This window comes from Aquila chrysaetos, chromosome 20 (assembly GCF_900496995.4).
Source record: "Aquila chrysaetos chrysaetos chromosome 20, bAquChr1.4, whole genome shotgun sequence".
Lineage (NCBI taxonomy): Eukaryota > Metazoa > Chordata > Aves > Accipitriformes > Accipitridae > Aquila > Aquila chrysaetos.
In genome coordinates this window covers 12,510,703-12,519,571 of record NC_044023.1, presented here as the reverse complement: position 1 = coordinate 12,519,571, position 8,869 = coordinate 12,510,703, and positions in this window count along the sequence as shown.

Here is an 8,869-nt window from a genome sequence, read left to right as displayed (position 1 = left end):
TGAACATGCCTTTATCACCTGTAGTGGAGACTGATTCGAGTGGATTAGAGAACATCCTTTAGGGATTTTTTTATGGCTAGGCACAGTTAGTGTAGGGAAGGACATTGATTTGAGAAGTCTGTTGTGGGCGCCTCTGTGATAATTTATAAAGGGCTTTTCATGAAGAGCTGGCCAAATTACTTTTTTGACAGAAAGGGCAGTGGGACAAAGCCACCATCTCAGGAAAGGGTTCCATCACAGGCAAATGGTTCTGTCCTCAGGGGCAGGAGGAAAGGAGGGGGTGTCAACAGCAGCAGGGGTGTCAGCAGAAACCCAGGGGTGCAAATGGGGAGCAGAAGCTGTAGGGGCTTATATTGGGTGTGTTCCCCATTGAACACAACATGCTGTCTCAGTGCTGGGGCTGAGGAAAGGAGAATATTGGTAGTAAAAGGCCGAAGAGATGGAATCCAGGGTGGGGAACACAAGTTGGTCTGAAGCTGCCCTTCTTTAACATGGCAGTAAGAGACAAAACAGGGACATCTGCAGAGCAGCCTCAGCCTCTGCTCTAGGTAGGAGATGATGGGTTGACCCAGAACAAGAGGTTTGGCTGGGGGAAACCTAAAAAGTGCCTCTTTCAGACTTTTTCGGTGCTGCAGTGTCTCAGGCAGACATCTAGCAGTGGTCCTCTCTCCTGTGTTACAGCAGTTCTTCTGCACACCCAGAGCTTCTTGGATCAAAGAGTCCATAAAACAGAACAAGAGTACACTCAGTGACAGCCTATGCATGTTTCATTAAAGAGAGAGCAAATGATTGATGGGTGTCAGTTCGATCTGCACCTGCCTCTCCTTTCCTGATGGACCTAAAAAGATGAGCATGCCATAGAAATGCAAGTAAGCCAGCTGTCTTCCACTCCTGTTGTCCACAACAGCAATTCAAAGTAACAAAACACTCAGCATCTGGGAAAGGGAGAGCAGATCCTGAGTCAGATCTCTGACTCAGAGGTATCATCTGAACTTCTGCCTACAAAAGGGAACCTCTTCTGAAAAGCAAAGCAAAACGATCATCCACGCAGGTGGAAGATTATCATGGAAAGATCTGTTACCGTGGAAAGATCTGTTCAGCTGATGGAATTGCAGAAGAGAGAGAAAAGGTCTCACTCAGTTTCTGCACCAGTTAAAGAATTTGCAAGGTCCTGAGCAATTGGGGATCACCTCCAGCCATCGATGAGATGGCAGATACCAACCCTCACTGCCGGCTGACAGATCTCTCCTCCATCTCAAGGGGAGCTTTTTGCTTCCTTTGAAGATGGGCAGAGGGATGCTGCAGATTGTATTTCTACCCCAAACTTCTTCCTGCGTGATGACTGGTGTCAAAATCTGCTCTGTGCTTGCAAGCTAGATCTTATCGGCACCTCCCCCTCTCCCCAGCGTAAGTCTTAAAACACTGACCTGCATCATCATCAACAACAACAAAAGAAACCCTTGGTCTATCTGAAACAGAACACAAAGAAAATGCAATATCTAAACTAAACAGCACAAGGCTCCCAGGACAGAGTGCAGGATACAAGTCCCTCCAATTTTAAGGAAGTGGACTCAGAGCTGCTAGGGATTTTTTCAGTGCTGCAGCATGCAGGGCCACTACTGCATGTGCAGGGGGAGCACAGCACTGCCATAAAATACATGCTCTTTCAGGAGACCCCTGCCAGTTCACACCAACTGAGGATCTGATCCTTTTATGCCCTGATGACAGAGCTCCTGGGGCCAAAACCCCAAATCCATGGGTGTTTTGCAAGGATTAGGCTCTGCACACTAGCTACGAAGGGAAGGATGGATACACTCGTTCTGTAGGTCCTGACTTTTAGAGGCTTACGTTCCTGTTATTGCATAGGTCAGCAGATGGCACTGCTACATTTAGACTTACAGGGTTTTCTTCTTCTTAGCACGCAAATGTGGTTTTGGTTCTAGAAGAAATGCTGCATTGCTGTTACTGCCTTCTCATTGCTGTTTGACTCCCGAAAGTCCAGTGCTCCCCTGGCTGCTTACAGCTCCCTGACCACAAGCCACTCTTGAGAACTGGGTGATGGTGGGACAGCTTGGAAGTGGGGAGTCTCTGCAGGTTGGATTTGGCCAAGTCTGTTCCAGGGCAAGTAGAAAGACTATTACTCTTAGATTATATCCACTTCCTAGAATGCAGGTTTCATTTTCAGAGTTGCCACTTAATAAAGGTGTGCTGTAACAGTGGCAGTATCTTTAGCATTTCAGGATGCTGAGATGAGGCCTGGGAGTAGCTGTGCCGGCTCAGTTCCCCCTAGCCCAGAACCTGGTCTCTAGAAGTGGGAATAAGGAGATGCCTAAGGAACAGTAAGTACGTACAACAATGTGACATTTCCCCTTAATAGTCCCCCAGCCATTTTCACCCTAGGGTTATCCTGAGCCAGATGTGATCTCTCTTTCATGCCCTTAGCCAGTTTCTCCTGAAGCCCACCTATCTGATAGTACTCACAACATCCCTTAACAGGGAGCTTCACGGCCAAACAACCTGTTGCATGAAGAATACCCCTTTTTTGTTTGCTTTGAGCCTGACTCCTGTTAGCTTCATTTGATGGTCTTGAGCGTATTTAGTGTTTGAGGGAGTAACTGATCAGTCCTACCCTCTTCATGCCACTGGCAGGTTTGTAGCCCTTTGTCATTCCCCATCAGTTGCTGCAGAAGCCAGAACACAGGGAGGAAAGAGAGGGTGAGAAGCAAAGACAAGCTGAGACAGCAAGATAAGCAGCACGAAAGCAGGGACCACAAGATGGTCTCACGTCTCTACAGCCATGACCTTTGGCAGGCTCTGTCCTATCCCAACGATAAGGTGGTGGACAGGGAGGCAGAAGAGGCATGGGATGGGCCTGGGCAAGACGGGGCTCCTCTTTATAATCCATATGGAAGGATAAGAAGCCACTTTGCCGCAAGGGTTGCCAGGCCAGCCTGCAGCATGGCCCAGAGCCAGAGCTGCTCGAAATGTGAGGAGATGCCTGAAGACATTGGCAGGCATTTTAAGGAGGCAAAGACTGAGAGCTAAGAAGAACAGGAATCCCAGGGGAGAGACTTAAAGCATGTTTAGGCTTAATTTGGATGGGGAGGTGAGGAGACCCTGGAGGGACACCTGCTCTGGCAATCCACAAAACTTGGGCCAAAATCCAGAAGAGGCAGCTGCTTATCTAAGGCTGAGCTGGGAGCTGTTGGAGTCCAAGGAAGTTGGTAAGTAGCTATCGATGAGCACGGAGAGGCCCTTGAGGGGGCAGGGACAGCAGCAAAGGCAACGCGTTTGGAAGGAAGCCTCAGCCTCCAAATAAAATTTGTGTTCTTTCCACTTGATGGTCAAGGAGCTGCTTTCGCCCCAGAGAGCAGTAGAGCCAGCTGCTCTCCAAGAGCTAGTGCAGGTGGTTAGGGAGATTCAGGTTGCTGCAGATGCAAAATACAGAGATTTTGAGCAAGTCTGTTGCAGTACTGTGCTGTGATATGTATGTTCACAGCACCCAGGCTGGCAGTAGTGTCCTTGTGGCTAAAAAATATGGTAGTTGAGCCCATCTCCCACACGCTATGGAGACCCAAGGGATAAGAGTACAAACTGGTCCTTTGTCTCCCAAGGGGGATTACTCTGGAAGAAGCTATTCAAGGGCCTTTGCTGGGTACTTCTGGCAAGCTGAGTGAATGCCTGGGTGCTGCCATAAGCTGCATGGATGTCTGCTCAAGGGCAAGGGGCTGCAGCATCCCAAGAAGGATGCTGCTGTGCTCAGGAATCTGGGAAGTGGAAGCAAGGATTTAAATGAGAAGAGAGAGGTCTTGCAAAGAGCGTGAGAAAACACATCTCCAGACATCAGAGGGGTGAATATGAAGGATGGTTTGGTCCCACCCCGGGCAAAGGCAGCTTACTGGGTGTGTGGGAAGAGTCTCTCTCACAAGACTACATTTAAACAGCTCTACCATGTGGCTGCCACGTCACATGCCCAGGGAGACCACGCAGACCCACAGAGCAAATAGCCAGCATTGCCTTGAAGCATCTGTACCTCTCTTAGGAACATCAAACACCATGACAGGCATGAAGTGCCTACAGCAAAGGGACACCCTTCAGCCCCTTGGATGGGGACGAAGTAGTCTGTATACCTAAGCACGTCCAAAGCTCCCCCGATTTCTCTGAAGATCCTTGCTCACCCTCTTGCACCACCTTCCTATTTTAATTTGCAGATTATAGGAGCAGGAAGGAATACAGGAGCCAAAGGATTTTGTCAGGCTGAGTTGAAAGCAGCAGCAGCCGCTGTAGCAGCAGGCAGAGCCCAACAAGAAATGACCTCACCAAGCTGCTTGTCTTCTTCATGCATTTTCATCCCTGGCAAAAGTCCTGCCAAGCCAGAGTGTTCTCTGAAGAGGCCAGATGAGAGCGTCCAGCCCGCAGGAGGAGCCCACCATCATTGCCGTATTACAGCTGCTCTTCGTGTGCTCATTATAACTGGGAGACGAGGCTTAACAGAGGAGTCAGGGCTATTTTTAAGCACCCTGGGCAGATCTTAGAAAACACAAGGTAGTCATAAAAGCATGCACTATGTTTTCATAGATGTTTAGAGTTATGAATCAGGCTGGTGAAGGAATGCAGGCAGGCAGGGGCTGTGATATTAAATGAAAGGTTGCAGAGAGAAGCATTGCCTAGCAGAAATAGTCTTAGAGTACCTGGAAAGCATAGCTGTTTTTATTCCTTGCAAGAGATTTTTACAAGAAACAAGATGTTGCTTTGCTTTGTTTTGTTTTCCCTTGAGATGGGATTCAGATGCAATGCTAGAATCCAGATCTCACCCAGCCTGGCATTTTGGGCAGTCTCTTCTGGAAAAGCTGCAGGTGTTGGAAACTGGATCCTGATTTGGACCTCATTGCTCAGATATGAACTCAGAGTGTGTTTGGAGGGAGGTTTGGTTTGGTGCCAGCCTCTACGCTCAGGGAAGCATGGAGGTTGGCAAATACAATACAAAAAAAACACAAAGCCACCAGCTCAATATGGTTACAGATTTTAGGTCATCTTGGACCCCGAGACATTGAAAATAGGGTGTAAAGCAACTCTAGTCTGGCTTTGACAGAAGATGGAAATGGTGAAGGAAATGTCAAAAGCAATTTGGAACTGGAAGCCAGTTCTCTAGAAAGAAGACAAAAAGAGGATTTGGAGGACTGAGGCTTGAATATCTGAGTGTTATCACAACAAGCAGTAGCTGTGCTCATGCTGTGGGGAGGGGCACTGAGGTCCGTGCCCTCCCAGTCCTGACCTCCCACTCATCCAGAGCAGGGGACCTTTTAGGGCACCCAATGCTGGTTTCCTCCTTTCTCACATACCTTTGCAAACTGAGCTTCCCAGGGAACTGGGGGGACTCCTGGGTCCCACAGCTTAAATAATCCCAGTGTGAGAACACCAATCCTCAGCAAAGACCTATGCCCAGACAAGCTGCGATGCCCTAAAGCACAGTGCGTGATCAAAAGATTACTAAAATAGGACTGCATATGGGATGGGCACTGGCAAGGCAGCAGCCAGCTTTTGACAAAACCATGGATAAACTGATGTTGACTAAAGTTTCCCAAACTTCAAGCTTCAACTCAAAATGCTGATTCTAAGATATCTCGTTATGGCATGTATTCCTCCTCACTGCCCTGTCTCCATGCAGCTGTTCTGCATTTTCTGCTCTTCCAAATTTCTCAATTGGGCTTGCAACAGCAATAATGTCTTAATAATATGAGGTCTTCTTGTCCAGAAGGGTTAGAAATTGTAGAAGCACTCAAACCTGAAGGAACCTGGACAGCATAAATGGGTCAAAGCTCAGGAAAAATATGACACCACATTAGACAAAAGGCCCAGGAGTGAAGGATGAGATAGGAGCAAGCAGCGTTAGGAAGTGAGTGGATTAAAAGGGAGGTGATTCACTGGCTGATAGGGAGAGGTGATGGTACATCTCTGGTCAGTATAAAAAGCAGGTTAGTGAAAAAGGGACAAGGAAAAACAGCATCAGAGTTTGTCATCTTCGTCCACCAAATTGTAAAATTCCTGTAAGTATGGCATTAACTGACATGTGATACTAAACTGTCATTCCAGCAACTGGATGCCTCTACCACTCTTTTAACCCCCTCTGGTAGCCCACTGTCCCTTTAGCCATCCGCCCGTCTCACCCCAGCAGCTCTGTGCCACCTGCCCCGACCTCCGCCTGCCTTCAGGCAAATCAATCCGTGCGGTTGCCTGGAGGCAAGAGGCAGAAAAGGAAAGGCAAAGGAAGAGAGATTATTTTGGCTTTTTTTCAAGGCAGGACAAGTGCTTACTGTTAATATGCAGAATGCCTGTATATCTCAATTATACACCTCCCACAGGGGCCTATTACAGCTACCCTGGGCAGCCAACATGTGTCCACAGAGCAAACATCGAAGGCTATCCCAATGTACTCCAAAAATAAAAAGCAGAGAAAGCAGGACATGAGCCTGTCGGCAGCTGCTTCTTTCTTTCCCCCTCTGCCCCTTCCCCACATGGTTTTCAGGTCTAGCTGCCAGCTTGTGCCTTATCATTGTAACATGTTCATGCAATTGCAAGCCCCCCTATCTCCCCCTGCATGGTGGAAACTGGGAAATTAGCATTGCTCCATCACAGCTTATACAAGTTCTTGTTACAATTTAATGTCTTTTTTTTAAATGGTAGAGATTGGAAGGGAGGAAAAATGCCTTCCCAGTACAAGAATGATTTTTGGAATGCTGATTCCTCCCCGATGCACATATTATTCCCAAAGCTTGGGTACCTGAAAGGCAGAAAAAAGAAAGAAAGAAAAAATCCATCCTTAAAGACCAATAAACTTTACCCTCAACAGAGATTTCTGCCCCAAAATAGGCAAAAAATCCAAGCAGTCTAAAGGGTCCTGTAATTTTGTTATTAAGTTCCACTTAAAGGTGCTCAGAAACAGCCATGGTGGAGGACAACACAAACCCAGAGATGGATCGATTTGGCAAAGTGGATGCTGGAGTTGATGACCCACTTGACTCTTACAAAAACCCTTTTTACTCCTACATCTTCTCCTGTCTATTACTATCTCACCCCATAGACCTTTGCGTGGTACCACCAGGATATTCGCTGAGCTGAAGTTTCTGGAAGAGTTTTACACCTGTGCAAAAACTGAAGAGAAGTATCTTGAATGAACAAATCGTGCATGGGGAAAAAGGGCAAATCCAATTCTAGTAAATCCTTGCCTGTGTATTTACTGGGAGCTGCCCAGTAGAGCTCACAGCTTCTGCTGGCTTTTTGGCCGGCGCTGTCCTTGCACAGCACTGCCAAGATGATGCCATTGGAGCCCTGCTGAAATCTAAACGTACAGCCACAGCCGACATCCTTCCCGTGGCAAGAGGGTAAATGTGAAAGGGATGCTGTGGCAGAGAAGCCGGGCAATTGTGCCTCTCTTCTGTTTTAAGCTTGCTTTCCTGTGATTGAGCAAGGGAGAAAAACATTCAGAATTACTGCAAATAAGTGCAAAACATTTTGAAGTCCCCAAAGAAGGACTTGGTTACAGAGCAGCCTGTTGACTTTATGTGGCCCAGAAATAGCTCCTGTCTTCATAGATGTTTTCCTGACATATCATCCTCTGTATATTACTGCACCTTCTCAGAACTATCTTGCTCATCCTTTCACTGTTTGCTGTCGTATCTTTCTATTATCTGAGAACATTGTATTGTTACCATTAGACTGATGCTTATCCACTCTTTGCCTTCCTTTTTTATCTTACCTAGCCTGACTGCATTTCCTACCATGCAGGAAAATGTTTGTTGGTATGAAGAAATTCTTTCTGCCTATTATATTTTGCACTTTTCAGTTGCTGGTTCTGTTGGACAGAAAGTGTCTTTTCTGTTACTTGCCACACACGGAGGGCTCAAACAGGAAAAAGAAGTGAGCTTCGCTTTAAGTTAAAGCCCAAGGGTCAGATTTAGGCTGTTCAGTACCTAGCACTTCTGAGGTGGTTTCATATCTCCCTCCTGTTGTAATTCTTAAATCAAAGCATTGAACTCTTTTGAAAATCTGATTTATTCAAAGTACCTGATGGAAAGGAAGAACAAAAGAGCTCTTGGTGTGACAGTCTCTGTAAAAAGAAGAAACCAGGTGATTTTACTCTGCCATATTGCAGCAGTGGGGAACCCTTCACCACACCTGGAACAGGAATGCAGCAGGCCACAGTCAGACTTGGCACTGGATGCTTACTGAACACCACAAAAGAAGTTATATTATCCCACCCATAGGCATCCACAGCTCCTAGAGGGATATGAAGGTGTCCCCAGAAGTGTATGACATGAGATGCCACCTCCTGTTGCCCAGCGTGGCTGCCACTAGATTGGTTCATCATCAACATCTATGGCTATAAGCACTAAGTACTAATGACCCCCACATATGATAGACACAGCCACCAGTATGTCTTCAGCCTTCTGTCAGCCACGGGCAACTCAGCCTCAGAAAATGGTTTCCAGCCTGAAGATGTCACAATAGTCTTTCACGAGACTGCTGACAGTGCTTACATTACCCCAAATCTCATTATTTCCTCCATCAATTTCCTCTTCCTTGTATAAATTAGAGTGAATTACAGTATTCATTCGGAATAATGTATAGCCACGAATGGATTCACATCAGTCAGAAAGGCTACGTTTATTCATGAACACTTGAGTGTTTATTTCAAGAATATTAGTGGGGATAAATGAGCTTCAGAGATACCGGTGCTGTTAAGTAGCTGGGAGTATTCCTCCTGGAAGTGTACTTGAAGGTTTTTTGAACAGCTCCTATTTATTACTCGCACAATGGATTAGCTGAGCACTTCCACATGCCTCCAGACATTTTTTGAATAAAAAGGAAT